This window comes from Hibiscus syriacus, unplaced genomic scaffold (genome assembly GCF_006381635.1).
Source record: "Hibiscus syriacus cultivar Baekdansim isolate YM2019G1 unplaced genomic scaffold, ASM638163v2 tig00000538_pilon, whole genome shotgun sequence".
Lineage (NCBI taxonomy): Eukaryota > Viridiplantae > Streptophyta > Magnoliopsida > Malvales > Malvaceae > Hibiscus > Hibiscus syriacus.
The window spans coordinates 22,788-28,787 of record NW_024061797.1 but is presented as its reverse complement, the minus strand read 5'-3'; the positions used below and the strand labels follow the sequence as shown (position 1 = coordinate 28,787).

The 6,000-nt window shown below is 35.9% G+C and overlaps 1 pseudogene; it reads left to right on the top strand.

The window, feature by feature from the left end:
- Nucleotides 1-2,435: 2,435 nt before the first annotated feature.
- LOC120208236 lies at nucleotides 2,436-4,496 on the top strand (annotated as a pseudogene).
- The last annotated feature ends 1,504 nt before the right edge of the window (nucleotides 4,497-6,000 follow it).

Here is a 6,000-nt window from a genome sequence, read left to right as displayed (position 1 = left end):
ACCGAATCGCGCCTGGAGTAAGTCGTTGACCGCCGTTGACCATTAACCGACCGTTGATTTTTTTGGGTACATCTATCTTGGTGTTTTTCGACGTCCTGAGTCCCTTTTTAGGTCTGTTTTGCCAATTTCAAACCCAGTAAGATGTTTTTCACTAATTAATCACCTGATTCGATCCGTTTTTCGTAATTAAGTTCCGGTTTTGATGAAATTTCTGTTAATATGTATCTGAGGAATTATTGGATGTTGAATTCAAGTTCGAGGGAGATCGAATGAAGTTTAACTGGTCGATCGGTATGGTACAAAAATTGAGGTAATACTCTACTACCCTTTATATGCTTTTGAGAACCCGTTGATAATTGGTATGTGCTTGAATGAAAATGATTAGTCCATTAGATGTAATTAATTATCATTGGACTCAAACGTAAATATGATTAAGGATGAAACACTGTATAATACTCTAACAGCTCGGAAAAAATAAATTTGTATACTGATCGGAAATAAATCTCAGTTCAATGAATAAATCAGTGAATCAAACAATCTCTAAACACATAATTTCTGATTTATCTCATTAAGGATTAAATATAGGAAATATTTGGATATCAAATTATCGAAAAGAGCGCCATGGTTAAATTATGAAAATGCCTTGTACTGAAAAAAGACCAAGACTTCTCATAGTGGCAAAATTAACCTCCGGTGAGCAAATGAATGTAGTACTCTAAACTATAATTGAACGGTAATACTTTCAAGATTAATTTACCTGAAATAATGTCATTGACAAAATTAAATAAAATTAGGATAATACCCTCCGCTCTGAAATGAACTAGTAACCTTAATGACTGAGGATTAAGTAAGTGAATGAATAAGTATGGAAACTCTGATGAGCTTACATGATGCACTATCCCCATAGGTTGTGAACCATGAATTAAGTATGTTGACATTTTCCTGATGGTGTTGCAACGTGAAAAAGAAATAAAGACCATTGGAATATCTGTTCGTCTTCTTAAGTTACATTCAGCTATGATTCTGAAGGTGATCAATGGACAAGAATGTTGGTACTAAAGAGTAAATACCCTGAAAAGACAAAGAATGGATCGGTCGACATGCATTAGTTTTTGTAGTTGTTCAGCTTGAGTTATTTCGATATTCCAATAGATCGACACAAATCATAAATGCCCTAAATCTTCGTTTCTCTCTTATCAGCTCAAATCGTTATGAATTCTCCAAGAATTTAATACCCAAAATGCTTATGATTTTCTTGAATAATAGAATCACTCCGGTCATACATGAAAACACAAGTAACTCAAATGTGAAAGACTCTGAATACCCTTCTGATTGCTTGTGCCTCCGAAAAATGTTCGAATATAATATGATCCTGATAAATCACATTCTGAATAACTGATGATTTTGTCAGCTAATGAACTCTTCCGATAGTGATTCTAATTTCTGACATTCTATTAGTATACTAAAGATCCCTGTTTCTCTGTCCGATAAGATTTTCCAGTATCTTCGAACCATATCTGTAACCTCTAGTGTGTTCCTTGATCATATGAATGTTTCATCCGATTTATGTTCTGATTTATGTTCTGAATTCTGTTCTGAATTCTGTTATGATTTCTGATATCTCTGTTTATTAAATGAAAATGTTTTATTTGGGATATTATGGGATCTGGTATGAAGACTCTGACGGGTTTAGTTGTTGCGGTTAATTTCTTTTATAGGTTTTGCACCGACTGGTAATTCCTTACGGACCTAAGATGACCCTTGGGTAGGCTCTACGGCCCTGAGATTTTTCTTGGGTAGGCCTCCGTGACCCTGATAATTTTCTTGGGTAGGGTCGCAGGCCCCAAGATACTCCATTAAGTTATGTTGTTATGGGGAACTGCATTGGCGTTCGGATGGAGGAACTACTATGGTTTTAAAAGATCTACATATTTTCACTGGTTTTGTGGGAACACACTAAACAACATATTTTGATCTCCTGAACTCAGTCATCCGAAATGTTTCCATTTGAACTCAAAGCTTACTGTCCGTTACTACCTGAAATAACAGTAGGATCTCTGCTCAGCATAAAGATATGGAGATGTCTGAACCAATAAGAAAATTATGCCTATATATTAACTGCATGTTCCTCAGCATCATCTGGTAGTTCTATATTACTGAGCTTTCCAAAACTCACTCTGTTACTCACCCTTTTAAGGTTAAAAGGATTAACCCAGTACAACTATTGACATCAGTAAGGGAGTTCTTTCGACGTTGTTGCAGAGTATGATACATATATGACATATATGTTGTATTTTATTTTATATACTAGTCTGAAAATTTATTTTATTTCTTAATACCGGTAAATTTACTTTTGATGTGACACGTCAATTCGGAGGCGGGTGTTGCACAAATCATTCAAAAACCCTCGTAGACAGCATTCAAATAGCTCCACCATCCACCTCTTCATTTCAAACATCCACACCTCTCTTTCTTCTTTCAATCCTGTCCGTTTCCTGTCTTTTAATTTTCAACCCAAACTGAAACGAACTCAAAATCCCCATTTTTAAATGCTCAAGGAGAATTTCAGTTTCAGCTGTTGAAACCCCCAGAGGCATAAAACAAAGCTCGAAACTTTATCCGGCAATGGTAGCAGAAACTTGGATACTCAAAATGGGAAACCAGGTAAGTTCCAATCTCAAACATGCATTCCTCCTCGACCCTTCCAAAATAAAGAACACCCAAAACAACAACAACAACCCAGCACCCAAAAAAAACGGAACTGTCGGTATCTTGTCTTTCGAGGTTGCCAATGTGATGTCCAAGTCCAACCACCTCCACAAATCCCTGTCTGAGTTCGAGATCTCCAAGCTCAAATCCGAGACCCTAAACTCCCAAGGCATTTCCATTTTGATTTCCTCCGATGAGAATCACCTTCTCGCCCTTGTTTTAGCTGAAAAGCTCGACGACTTAAATAGGGTCGCCCATGTTGTCTCTAGACTAGGCAAGAAATGTAATGAACCTGCTTTACTAGGTTTCGAGCATGTCTATGGTGATCTCTCGAGTGGGGTTATTGATGTTAGAGAATTGGGGGTTTTTAGTCAAGGATATGGACGGGATGGTTAAGAGAATGGAAAGCTTTGTTAATTCGACTGCGAATTTGTATACTGAAATGGAGGTTTTGAATGAATTAGAACAAGCTAGTAAGAAGTTTTAAGTAAACCGACATGAGGAAAGTAAGAGAGCTTTCGAGCAAAAATTGATTTGGCAGAGACAAGATGTAAGGCATCTTAAGAATGTTTCAGTTTGGAACCAGACATTTGATAAGGTTGTCGAGTTGTTGGCTCGGACTGTTTGTACTATTTTTGCTAGGATTCTTGCTGTTTTTGGGGACACTGCTTTGGAAAAGGATAGTGTCCTTGGGAGGGTTAATGGTGGTTTCCGTGATCGAGAGGAAGTCTTTGTTTCAAAGCCGTTGAATCGGGGTCTTAGTAAGAGTAGTAGTGTTGGTAGTGGTCAGCTTGGGAATGTGATGGAGAAGAGGGGAGTGAGTTTGAAGCATAGGGGGATTGATTCTCGACAGGGTGAGCTCGGGTTGTTTCGGGCTGAGGATTTCGGTTTCCATTGTGGGACTAGTCCTGGGAAATTTTTAACACATTGCCTTAGTTTGAATTCTTCAGTTTCAAGGTACGGTGATGAAGATGATGATAATGGGAGCGTTGATCGACGTAGCCAGATTTCGGGATGCTGTAGTGCTGTGAACAATGGACTGAAGAAAGAGGGGCGGAATGCATCCCCATTTCTTCGGCCCCAACTCAGTGTTCCTTTGAATGGAGATAACAGACAGTCCAAGTATGGCGTGTTGAATAATGCACAATTTGGTCCTAAAAGCAGGTTAGCGGTATATGCCAGCTTCACCCTCCACTGTGGGAGGCTCTGCTCTTGCCTTGCATTACTCCAACGTAATTATCGTCATCGAGAAGCTACAGCGCTACCCTCATTTGGTCGGAGAAGAAGCTCGAGACGACCTGTATCAGATGTTGCCGACAAGTTTGAGACTGTCGCTGAGGACTAATCTCAAGTCCTACGTCAAGAACTTGGCCATATACGATGCTCCATTGGCTCACGATTGGAAAGAAACTCTGGATGGGATACTAAGTTGGCTTGCCCCCTTGGCACACAACATGATCCGATGGCAAAGTGAGCGAAATTTAGAGCAGCAGCAAATTGGTGCTCGGACAAATGTTCTCCTCCTCCAGACATTGTATTTTGCCGATAGAGAAAAGACTGAAGCAGCCATCTGTGAACTTCCCGTTGGGTTGAATTTATATGTCGTTACGAACATCAGCAAAACATGCTGCTGGATTGCACAAGCAGTTTCGATTTCGAGGATTACATGGAATGGAAAATGAAATATGGAAATTCATACATCGATTAACATGTAGAGACTTGTAGAGTATTTTTCTTGATCCTCAATGGCCATGTGAAGACACAGTTAAAGGTCCAACATACGCATCGAAAAGCTTTCCCGTAATCGAAGCTTCGACTCGATTAATGTATTCACCTCCGAAGGTATACTTCTTTCGTATATAATTCCAATTGATTTATTTAAACAGAAGTATTTGTATATGTTTCTCTGTAGTCTGTACATTCTTTACAAGTTCCATCTCTTTTGCATGCAAAATGAATAGCATCATTGGTTTTGAGCACTCCTGAAATCTATATGGTTCCCTTTTTTTATCATTGCATGCTGACTGAAGCTAGCATCATCATTTTAAGTGTCGCCTTCTTTGTTCCCTTTTGGATGACAACTGAGGACAACCACTTATTAGTTATCCGGCATGGCGACGATCCCATTTCCGATGTTATTTCGATCATTCTTTTTTCTCGAAGTACTTGTGTCTGATCTTAGAAATACATGAGAGACTATTGAATATACTTGTATATGATGCGTGCGGACAAATCCGAGTAACATTGTATTTGCTGGCCGATTTCGAACCTCAACTGCAGATGTCTATCAAAATACAACATTCAAGCCAAACAATTCTTATTCAAAATTTAATAATAAAAAAATAATAATTAACTATATAAGAATTGTTTTTTAATTATAAATTTCTTAAAAGAACATCTTTTAAAGAAAATATGTCATAAATGTTATCTTATATAAAAACATTTTTTATATTAAAAGTAATCAAAACAATATAATAACAAAAATCTATATATATATTAAAACTGAGAATACCATTGTATTATTGAAAAAATATTTTAAAATTACGAGAATTGATGAATTTGAACGGGGGATTAAATGGATTGCGAGACAGATGAAGGCATAAAAGAGATATAGGGGTAAAGAAGGAGAAGAAAAGTGGAGAGAAGATTTGTCTCACAGTCGTGATCAAGAGGTATTTTTAACGATCAAAATTAATAGTGTTTGACATAGAGTAATTATTATTACTCGTAAGTTGGTAAGTTGAATAGATCTGGTTGTTAGATCTCATATTTTACTATGATAAATCATATGAATTTGTCAATTTTCTTATTATAAACGTAGAGATTAACAAGAATATAAATATATGATATATCATGTATCTTATACCCTATATATATATTCTAAAATTTAGTGTATCTCAAACGACTCTTATAGTGTCCCTATAAAATTATCTTTTCAACAGAAATCTCAAAAGTTGCAAAGATAAAAAAAGAATTACATATTTCTAAAATATTTTTATCATAATTTTAAAGGCTAAGATCTACTTCATATTTATAGAGTTAAATATTTAATCACTAAAAATTTAATTCTATAAAATTTATTGTTTAAAATAAATATTATTTATTAAATAAACTCGATTACTAAATAATCTTTAACTATTATAATTATAATAAAATTCAACTTAATTACTAATTACAATTTTTATTCGATATCTAAAAGTCGGTCTAATGTTCTACAAAGGCATATATATCAAAGACATGTATTATATGTTTTTCTTCTCCACATATATGTTTAACTTATTATATTCGGTG